The sequence below is a fragment of the Natator depressus genome, chromosome 6 (assembly GCF_965152275.1).
Source record: "Natator depressus isolate rNatDep1 chromosome 6, rNatDep2.hap1, whole genome shotgun sequence".
NCBI lineage: Eukaryota > Metazoa > Chordata > Testudines > Cheloniidae > Natator > Natator depressus.
Genome location: NC_134239.1, coordinates 53,426,677 through 53,438,890, shown reverse-complemented (window position 1 = coordinate 53,438,890; position 12,214 = coordinate 53,426,677).

Genomic DNA, 12,214 nt, shown 5'->3' with positions numbered 1-12,214 from the left:
TTAATTCAAAATAATTTATTCTTAATTCATCTATTCCGGTAACGAAGGTTGTGGCCTGCCTAAAGGAATTTCCAGGAAAAGCCGCAGTTAGCTAACTTCCCCTTGAAAGGACACGGATACAACCCTCTGATCAAAAATAGGCAAACAATAAATTCTTCAAAATCAAAAATAAGATTTATTTAGAAGTGAGTGAGTACAGTAAGAGAGTAGAGAGAGAGGGAGAGAGAGAGAGTTACAATTAAAAAGGGATGAAGCGGCACAGCAAATAAAGACAACACTATACCGTATAACACTATAAATCAAATGCTTAATACTTTATATCTTATAACAATATATAAATTAAACATATATCAATTAATACTTAACTATTTACACCAACATCCAATAAGTGCTGATCAGGCAGTTGTTGAATGGGTGGGGAGAGATCTCACTCAGACCACAGACACCCAGCTTTACTTACAAACAAAATCTGTACACTTTTGGACAGTAAATAAAGGAAGATTTAAACTTACAGAGGCTTTAAAAGTCCCTCTGAACCATCTTAAGGAGTTCTTCTGCTCTGTCTGGGGTTGGGATGCGATGGCTGTCATCAGCGATCTTGCTGTGCCTGCGGCTGCTGGCATAGAGTGGCTGCCTGCTACCGTTAAGGTAAAACGGCTTCTCAGGTGGGAGAAACGGAAGACCGCTTGGTATCTGCTGTGGTGGCCTCCTGCTGGCTGGGCAGCAGAAGCGGCTGTTGTCCAGGGCAATCTCAGAACTCTGGGTGGGCTGCTGCAATAGCTGCTTTTCATGCAGCTCTCAGCTTTACAGAGTTCCAATGCCTCTTCTTAGCTAGCTTCTTTTGTATAGGCATCTTCTTACAGGTGTCTGGCAGTGTTCTGCTCTCTTGCTGGTCCCTAGTCCCTACTATAGGGTTTAGCCTACTGGCTGTTACCTTTATATACAATTTGCTCAGCCAATCAGCTTTAAGGTTTCTGTAGCTCTGCCCACTCCATAGACTTCTATGGGGCTGCAATGTATCTCTATGGGATTGTGATGAGTTATCCTCCACAGGAAGTGATGCAGTCCTATGTCTTGATTGCATCACCTGAAAATGATGCAATCCTATCTCCCGATTACATCGTCCCTATTCATTCCTATGGGCTTCAATGCATTCCTATGGGGTTTCTCTTAACTGACCTGTGGATCACCCCAGCTACTTCCTGTCTGGAAGCCCCTACGTATTCCTGTGGAGTTTTACTTAGTCATTCTCCACAGGAAGTGGAATTTACCATTATATTACAGGAAGTGAGATTGTTACATCATAGCAATGGACCCCTATGTGCCTTATGAATGGAATCTCCCCTGATATTACATCACCCTACAGCTGTCATTACTGAATTTTCTAATTTAAATTATAAATTTCTTTTTAATTAAAGCTCTATTCTTAAAACAAATCACTACTCTAAAGGGTCCTGACACTGTCACCACGCTTTTTGTGTCCAATAAGCAAGTTATAAATTTCACAAATTTAACCCCCTTCTGAAGTTTTTCTGAAAACCTTCAATTTAAAGTATTATAAGGCATTTCAGGCAACTGAGGCAAAATCTCTCACCACAGTTGGGACAGGAAAACAACAAGCAACAATTCTAAACTCTATGCATGCAACAATGTTAGTAGGGAAATGTCCTGTGCAAGTTCTGCTGGATAGGAGGGCCTCCTGCAATATGATTCCTTGGGTGAATTGGACTCACACTTATCAATTACAAACAGCAGGCACAACGTAGTAACATACAATGAGAGCATAATGTAGCCCATAGGAAAATGTGACCTCATCGTAACTAATCCAAAAAATAAATAAGATGGTGTCAAGGCTGAATCCCCACTCTGTCACTCCAAGTGCAGAAGTGGGGGCCCACAAGGACTTAAAAAATTAATACTTGCCATTCCAAGCTTGTATTAAACTTCCAAGGTTACAACTTCTCTCTGACCTTGGCTTGGCTAACACTGCCACCACTCAATGCAAAGAAACCCCTTTGAACCCAGGAAGGAGCACTTGGGAATTCCTCCCTGTGGGGTATTCGCAAGCCCTTTCACCCCCCTCCCTCCCCCCCCAGGGTAAGAACTGAGAAAGAAAACAAAGGAAATTAGCTGTGGCTATCAGCTAATCAAACAACATGCATAAACCTTTTAGGAGACCAAAAATCCAATCCTGTTCTTAATGGTAAATTTTATTATAAACAAAAAGGGGGAAATGCATCTGGAACTCAGGCTTTTTGATTGATCTTAAAAGAAACAATTACAAAAATTAAGCACACAAAACAGCTTTTTGGGGGTTCAGCTTAAAGGTTACAAGCAAACAAAAGCATCAAGGGTTAGCACAGAGGACATCCACAAGCCTGAAAAAAAAAACAGAAATAAATCTGATCACATCTAGCTAAACATTCTGATCTACTTACACATTTGGAGTTCAGATAAGTAGTTCTCAGTATAATCTGATGATTTATGATCATACCTGTCTTAAAGCGGCTTATACCATGGCTGCTCTGTTCCTCCAACCCAGAGAACAACAGACAAAGGACTTTCTCCATTTTAGGTTTTAGCCTTCCCATTGGCTCTTTTGGTCAGGTGCCCACTTTTTTTTTTTCTTTACCTGGGGGATTTTTTAACCCTATACAGGTAAAGCAAGTAAAGAACAGCTACCAAGAGGGATTTAACAGCTAACTGGCTGGCTGGTTGTCCATCAAAGGGAGCTATCCCCCCACTTTATTTATCACAGATGGTACCAACTGAAGTTTGTAGTAGTGAATGGTAAGTACCATAGATCCCTCTTGGGTAATACCAGCTATAGAAGCCATGGATATGATCGGGGGATAAATCAGAATTTTATAGCTGCTTTACAGAAATCAAAAGGGGGAGTTACAAGGACAATGGAAACAATTTTAAAAGCAATATGGGGATGGTTTCAAATGCAACAGGTGCCTTGAAGGAAAGCTGCAATTCCAGATGGACCCTATAATGGAACTTGTGTGCTCACCATGAAGGAAAATTCCAATGGCACTACATAATCCACTACACAAGGAGCTCAAAAGTCTGCAGAGCAGGGGTATCATGGCACTTGAAGGGGCCATTAAAGCCTGGGTAAGCAGAATGATGGTGGTAAAAAAAAAACACATCAGGCAAATTATGAATCTGCATAGACCCAAAGCCACCAAGCCAGGCATTATGAAGGTGCCACAATCCACTGCCCACAACTGATGATATCTGACCAAAACTTTACAAAGCCAGAATCACTATGGTCTCTGATGTAAGGAATGGATTTTGGCATATAAGCATGGATAAAAATTCCAGCATGCTGCAACCTTTGCAACACCATTTGGTCACTACAGATGGCTGTGCATGCTGATGGGCATCAGATGTGTTCCAGAGAAGACTCATCCAACTCTGTTTTCACCCCAGGCAGTTCTTCCAATCAAAGAATATATCCTCACTGTAGGTGAAAGGAACAATGATACAGAAGCTGAATGAGACCATGGCAGAAAACTAAAAGTTTCTCTACAGTGATTCAGGACAAAAACATAAAAAAGAACCCAGAAAACAATGCAACTCAAACAGCATGAGTTTGCATACACTGGATATCTGCTCACAGCAAACGGACTGAAAGCAGATCCCATCAAGATCAAGGCAGTCAGAGACATTCCATTTCCAATGGATGTGAAAGGAGTACAGCTTTTCACAGGAATGATACATTTTCTGTTCTACGTATGGCATTCCAGACATTGTATTTATCAACAAGGGACCCCAATTTGCCTTGGAAGAATTAAAAGGATTTGCATGCAAATGGGAGTTTGAACACCACCTCTCCTCCCCAGCTTACCCACAGAGTAGGTAGAATCAGCTGTGAAAACAGCTAAGACACTGTTACACAAGTGTGTTTCTTCTGGTTCAGACCCCTTGTTAGCATTTTTGGCACAGAGGATTATCCCATCTCAAGGGTGAAAAACACTTCAGTGCAGGCATTAATGTGATGAAGGACCAAAATCCTGTTGCCACTGAGGGGACACCTTTTGTTGCTAGAAAGATGGGGACATCTCCATGGCCAACAATCAGAGAAAACAGGCACTAGAGTACCATAGGGCAGCCAAGAACCTACCATGTCAGAGACGGCATTCTTGTGAGGATTCAATCATTAGAGAGACACCAGAAGGAGTGGACTAAAGGAGTTGTAAGGGGTTTAGTGGCATCCAGGTCATACAAGCTGATTACAGAAGAGGGACAAGTCATACAAAGGAACAAGAGATATTTACAAGCCAGCAGATATGACACCCAGAGAGAGTCTACAGAGATCATCCTAGAATAGAGAGACAATCCCATAATGAGAAATAGTCAGAGAAATAGTTTGCTGGACTCGAAGATAAGGGACAGGGAGAGATAAATCACTCTTAGTTTGGTCTCCTCATCAGGTAACCACAGCAACTCAAAGGCTATGTAATCAGCTGAGTGTGTAGTAAGGATGAAACTCCAACCTGGCTATGTGCTAGTCACCTTTAGCCAAAGGGAAACAGGGCAGGGGTCTGATAGTCAATTATTTGTTTTAGCTTTTATATTAAAATGTTTGAAAAATAAAGAAAATCTATAATTGTCAGTGGAACTTGAGTCAGAAGACCCATGTGCCCTGGAGGGACTGTAATAGACAGGACACCAGGGGAACTGGTGAACCAGTGGAGTTAGGCTGGAAGCAGCACACAACAACAGGGACAGAGCAGTGTTAGCATTGCCAACCCTCAAGGATTGGCCTGGAGTCTCCAGACATTAAAGATTAATCTTTAATTAAAGATTGTGTCATGTGATGAAATCTCCAGAAAAACATCCAAGTGAAATTGGCAACCCTACGGAGTTTCAGGGTTCAGCTTCACTCTTTGCTAATGAAACAAATAGTAAGGCTTCTATGAGGCCCACATGTCAGTGCTTACCCTGTCTTCAGAACCCTCTTAAAAGGTGGGTTTTACAATACAGAGGCTAAGCAGAAAATATTAAAGCAAACTCACTGTATTAATGTCTGCTGGTGTCAGCTGAGAATTTGTTTTTTTTTTAGAATCTGGAGATGAGTTGGCTCTCCTGCCTCACTTCCTCCCCCTTCAACTCTGCAGAGCTAGGACCTCACAGAGGTTCTATGAACTTAGACTTCCACAAGTGTGATTGGGGGAGGAAGAGGATGCATGCCACAGAGGCAGAATTCCCACCCTCCATAGGTACAGTCTCTGTATATAGATACAGAAGGAAGCATGAGGTCTTAGGTCTCTTAATCAAGCAAATATCCCATTAACTTCAATGGGAATTGTGTCTGAGTTATAATTTCATTATTTGATCTACAGTGTCTTGAGTCATTAGAGAAGACTACAGTATCATTTGTTTCCATAATAGAAGACACATCTTTATGAATGCTATGCTTTAACAACCCTCCAATTGTGCAGTGAGTTGTGATGTCATTTATTGATACGTTACAGAATACAAATAGGAAAGACTTGTAGTACTTGTGAGCTAATCCGTCCCTCTGGCTCATGTGGCATTATTCCTTGTATTGAAATCTCCAGTGGCTTGTCAATATCTTCAGACTTGGAACTCTAATTCAATAGTTATGATTATCTCCTTACCTATTTCTCCACTTTGGAGTGGAGGAGAAGTAAGCATGTGCATCTGAAGATGGCTACTGTGTGCAAAATTTGGATCTCATTTTCAACAATGTGTATAATAAACAACTCTATTCAAGTCAATGGCATTACATTGGATTACAATGGTGAAAATAAGAGCAGAATTTCCTCAAGGTTCATTAGGAAGATCAGCTTCACCAATAAGGTATTCTACACCAAACATTTGCTAGAATAAAAAAGAGAGAGACAAAAGCTTTCCTTTTAGTACAAGGATTACATTATGTCAGTGCACAAATAGAAGACTAGTGATCTACTTTTCTTCTCCTTCTCCTGTGTTTGATAGCCAATATCACTTTCCTCCTGTTCATAGCTGCCTTTGTTTATTGCTATAACATGTCTGTAAAATAATACTTTACATCTGATTTTTATTATAATCTAAAGCTTATCTAAGATTTGAAAAAGAAGAATCCCATTAGAATGGTTTTAGTAGTACTTTTCAAGTCAAATACCTCATTAGATTGGCTCTTTCTCTGGACATCACTCTGTGTCGTGTCCTTTGCAAGACAAATGCAGCATAACAAGTGGATGGGAGAAATGAACTGTGCATATGAAGGGGTAAATGAAAGGACTTGAAATGATGAGCACAATAAAACACACAAAAAGTTCATTACATGGCAACTGTGATCAAGCTGAAAAAAATCAAAGAAGTTCCAAGTCTCAAACACGTCCTTAATTTACCCCTTTACGCTGACACCTGGCTGCAGATTGCTGAATATACTGTGCCCAGTCAGTGCTTAAAGACCCAACAAAATCAACTGCAATATTTAGTTTCAAAGGACAAAGTGTTAGTTAGCCCAATTAGCTACACTCTTATCAAGAATGAGTTAGTGGTCACACCATGGTAGTTATTACTAACCAATGTACATTGATAAAACAGTGGTATTTTTACTGGTAGATTTTTTTTAAAAAAGCAGTGATATGGCCACAGCTCCCTAGTATTACAGTAATGATTGCTCTCACTTATTATTGCTAAACATCTTACCACAATATGTATTTTAAGTACCCATGTTTGAAAACTGTGGGACATCTCTTAGCTTGTTCTTGTGAGGTATAATTCCAGGTACTTAAATAACAACACTTAGCTCCTGTATAGCACTTTTCATCCATGGAGCTCATCAATTATTTGAGGGAGCAAAAGAAAAGAAGAAAATTACTTAAAGAAAAAAAATCGTGCATGGAAGATACAGACCTTGTATTAAATACTAAATTAAATACTAAACTGTATTAAATGTGCAAACAAACATAGCAATTTCCATTGTAAATTTGATGGAACATTATTAATTTGCAAGGATAAATTTAATCAGTGGAACTTTCTAACAATGAGCTTATTTAAATGGAATGTAGCAGGTCCTAAAACGAGGATCTCCATTACCCATCCATAAGCTCAGGTTTCTATTTAGTTACTTTAACATGGAAATCTTTGCTGGACACTGCCTTCCTTGCTTACCAAATGTCAGCTTGTTCTGCTTTTTACTGCATAATATTTACAAAGTAATTGGTCTCTCAAGATCCTTGAGAGTTCAATACAGTATGTGCTGGACCATCTGACAGAGATTCAGGTATTTTAGTTCTGACCCTGGTCATTTGCCAAGCTAAGTCACCTCTGGCCAACAAAAAAGATTAATGCATGTGATGACACATAAAATATTGTCATACTCCAGTTATTATATTTGTTTTTAAGCAGTAGCTTATTTGAAAACTGCTGTTCTTTCCTCTACAGTATTCCAAAAAGTTTTGGACTGCTGTGTGTGTGTGTGTGTGTGTGTGTGTGTGTGTGTGTGTGTGTGTGTGTGTGTGTGTGTGTGTGTGTGTGTGTGTGTGTGTGTGTGTGTGATTTCCCTCCCACCAGTACATTCTTATGAGCAGTTTTAGATTGTTTTAACAGTCACATTGCATTAACTTGTGCCACCTAACCTAACAAGATGTGATTGACACAAACTGATGTGATGCAGCACATAGGGAATTTCACCTTCACAGCTTGCCAACATTTAGTCCCAATTGGAATCTAAACTGAACAATGGGTTGTTGTTTTTTTTTGCTGAAATTCTGAACACCTAAAAATAAAATGTCCCTTTGTTACCAACTAACTGCACAATGATCTGAAGAGCAAATGTAAAGTTTTGACTATGCACCTTTTATTGTCATCCTTTCACTACAAACAATATGTAAGAGAGACAGGATCTCTGCTCTGAGTTCCAGTGCTCGGTCCCAGTGTTGGCTCTGCCCTCATCCTCAGCCCAGAGCTGCAATTATTGGGACAATATGCATTCACACCTCTAGCCCTGCCATGGAGCATGCACAGCTGCTCTGTGGGGATTGTATGTGTGCAATCTGGTCACAGGTATGAGTATCAGGGGATGGAACATTTTCAGTGAAGATGGAATCTTTGGAGATTTTAGCCACTAAACTCTTAGAAGCCTCTACTGAGCATGTGGAAACTAAGATTTTTCAAAGGTTTATTACCTGGCAATTTTGGTCAGATTTTCATAGGCATGGAAAATGACATATCCCTGATACAAATGTCATGCTCCTGTCAAATTTCATCTTCCTGTTACAAAACATGGGGGAACTAGGGCTTCTCAAAAGAAAAGTAGCTAGATTTTAACATTGCAAAACAATGTATTTTTTTCTCTATTCTTGTTCTCAGTAATGGCTGAATCATTTTCAGTGAAATGTTCAAAGGAAATTCATCCAGAGCCATACATCCAATGTGGAAAATTTAAGTCCAAATAGTTGAAGTCTGGCAAAGTTGTAGGTCACTGAAAAAGGGTTTTATAAGGGGAGCTTTGGGGCAATGTTAATAATAGGTAGTATTGCCAGCCCTGCCTATAATATTAATCATAGACTGATTAAAACTAACGCAATGCCCTGTTTATTATCTCACTATCCCTGCTCAGACTGCCATGAAATTATATATAAATAGCAGCTAAAGATTAAAAGCAAGGTGCACTTTATAAGGGTAGACATTATTTTATTGATTCAGTTGATTCCTAAATACGGCAGTTATTCAGACACACATTTGGATATAGCTATTGTTCTTTGCATGGTGACCCAAAGGAATTCCATGTGACAGAAACAATGAACATTGCTTTATATTATGTTTTATTTATCTTTATGGTAAATTAATGAAATTATTACACCATTTTGAAGTTGCTTTAAAATTCAAATGACAGGTGCTGGTTTCTACTCTCTGTTATGTGTTAGGAAGCAGAAGCTCCCATAGGAAATCACATCCCTTTAAAAGCATTAATTTATAAATAGGAATAAAATTGAAGATGCAAACCATTCAAGATGAACATTTTGTCCAGAAGGCAAGTGACAACCAAAAAACCAACCCATCAAATAATCTGCTTTTTAAATAATATAAATATAAGGGAATATGTAACAAAATAGCTCAATAGGTACTAACAAGACACATGCCCATCATAAACCTAATAACTTTGTTTTTGTGTTGTATCCCTTTTCCCTACCCTTTGTCAATTTTCCATCTATATACATTGTAAACTCTTCTGAGAAGAGATTGTAATTTCTTCTGTGTGCCCAGCTCCTAGCATATTTTTTTTGGTCTGCCTCAATATAAATAATAAATAGTAGAAACATCCCACGAACACTCTACTTTCAGGATTGCTAAGGTAAATATGTACCATTTTTTTAAAAATCCACAAGAATAAATAGTTTTGCCTTTTCTGGAATGGTGTAAGAAGCAAGAGTTACTAACTATGGTGATAGATACTTTATATCTATAATAGATTAAACAGATATAAAACAATTTCTAATGATAATAATTGACATATATTCTTGTCTGTGGCTTTTCTCCTCAAGGGATTTCCCAATAGGCCACTGAATTTACATGCAGTACTATTGAAATGCAGGAACCAAATGGTTCTGTTTTCATACACAGAGTCAAGTACACACAAACTTTTTTTTCAGATAAGCAAAGGAAGGAAGAAGCAAAATCAATAAAAATTTCCATGGAATATTTATATATATAGAGAGAGCACAGTATGTGTGACTCATTTTATTATAGACATCTTGAATTAACTCACAGCAGTCCCTTTAGCAGACTTCCAGGAGGGGTTAAAAATGTTGTGTAATGAAAAATGAATCATTACATCTTCTCTACATTTAATAACACAAAACAACCATACACAACACAGTGCATGACACTAGTCGTGGAAAATATAGGACGAATGGGTGGATCTCTGTTCATCCAAAGATAGCCTAGAACTACCAGACATCCCCTCCAGTTTATCATTCAGGATGTGGAAGAATTATAAGAAGCAATTTGTGAAATGGGGCAAGGGCACTAGGTGGTCTGTGGCAAACAAGTAGTTAAAGCCATTTTAGCTTCCTTACAGGTGTTCAAGGGAAGGTCTATAAGAGTGGCTGGTTGTGAAACAAAGAAAGAAAATTAATTTGAGGGGGATGGAGCCTAAGGGTTGGGTTAAACCCCAAACCCAGGAAGTTTTTCTGTTTACTTTATGGAAGAGGGAGACAAGGAAGGGGTGAAGGTGGTGGTGGTTGGGATTGAAACTGAAGTAAAATAAAAGAGCTTGAGGGCAAAAACAGAAGTCCTGGTTGCTGAATCCCGTACATTTACTAATATAGTATGAACTAGATGTTCTCAGTAGATAAGAGCACTGAAACACAACGGTTTAAAATAATAATAGTGCATATCCCTATAGCACATTTAACTTCACAAATGTTTTTACTCAACTACCACAGAAATTAAGCCATTTCTAGAGCAGAATGCTGCACCCATTTTTTTAGGAGATAAAATGAAGAATAATTTTGCCAGTGGACTATAGATGGTGAATTTTCATGGACACAAAACGTAATTAGCCAAGTTGGAATTTGATCAGGATACCCAAGGTTCATGTCCTTACCAGAAATATGCTGGGGAAACAATGAATAGTGAGGCCCTCAGTTTTATCTTCCTGCACAAAACAATCTGGAGAAAAAAACAAATTCTTCTCTTCTAGTTTTTTATGTGTCTGTAATATAAATTCATATCACAGGATTATTATTCTTATGTAGTGGTGTTTTTTTTTCAAATGGGTTCTCAGTTCCCTTTAGGTTCACTGTGGGCTACATTGCAACAATTTCCTAATCTCCAGGCATTTTCAGTTGAAAAAATGATTTATTCGTCAGATGTTATTACTTAATTAAGTGTCTCTAAACACAAACACTGAGCTGTGAAATGAGGGCAAAAAAGCACAGTGGGCATCTGTCTGTATCAAGGAGCTGTAGTATGTCTAACATAATACATGAAGAGAGACAAAGTGCCATCTAGTGAAGGCAAGAACACTGTTCAAAAAATAAAGAGCTGGGAATATTTTATTGCAGAAATGCTCAGACCTATGCGTTCCCATATAAACTGTCTGGGCAAGAAAGGGGGAAAGGTCAATGTTATAATATCATGTCTTATTTTAAGTAATGAAAACAGCTTGCATCTCATGACCTCAAATGAATACATACATCTTGATGAAGAAAATATCCTCATTTTCCATATAGAAGAAAAAAAGACACAAAGTAGTGGAGTAATGGACTGCTTCTATTCCAGAGCCCTGGAATCCTAGTCCTTACAGAATGTAACTATGCTGTTTTGGCGGATTTTCTGTCTCCTGTGCGGTTCATTAATTATTATTATTATTTGTACATAGCACCTAGGATCCCTAGTCATGGACCATGACTGCATTGCACTAGGTGCCGTACAAACACAGAACAAAAAACAGCCCTTGCCCCTGTCCAAGTATAAGACAAGAGACCACAACTGGACACAGACAGACAGGAGAGTACAAGGAAACAATGAGACAACATCGGTCAGCATGATAGGCAGTGGCCTCAGCACACCCGCAGTCTAACCGTTGTAGGCATAATGGCAAAGGAGAGTGTTTTAAAGAGGGATTTGAAGGTGGAGAACAAGGAAGCTTTACAGATGTTGTTTGTTAGAAAATTCAACAAGTCGGAAGTGGAGGCTGGCATCATAAGCCAATCAGAGGCGAGCATTGACTGGTTGATAGCAAATGACAGATGATGCATAGGTTGGGGATTGACCAAGAATGGCCTTGAAAATGAATTCAAGCAGTGGTACAAGTTTACATGGTAGTGGTCATCTCTCTTACATAATTATGGAGAAGTAGAAAGTCCCTTCCCACACAGAATATGAGTTCTGGGGTGGAGTGAGTGGTTCATTTACAATCAGATGAAGATATGTCTTCATTAACTATTTTTCTTCATTTATTGAACTACCAATAATATGCTCTGCACTGTACAGAACTCAGAAGACAATACTAACCTTTCTCCAAAGAGCTTGTAATGTAAATAATTCATGTTTTTAAAACTATATATTTTAGCCCCTTATTAGTGGAGTTAATTTGGTAATAAACTAATCAAACTGCCTGAACATTCCATTCCCTTTCCTTCTCAAATCTTGACTTACATTCTTGGAGTCTCAAAATTTCATGTGTTGTGCTATGGATTCCTTGTCCTGCAGGATGAATTCTATTGCTTGATTTCTTGGA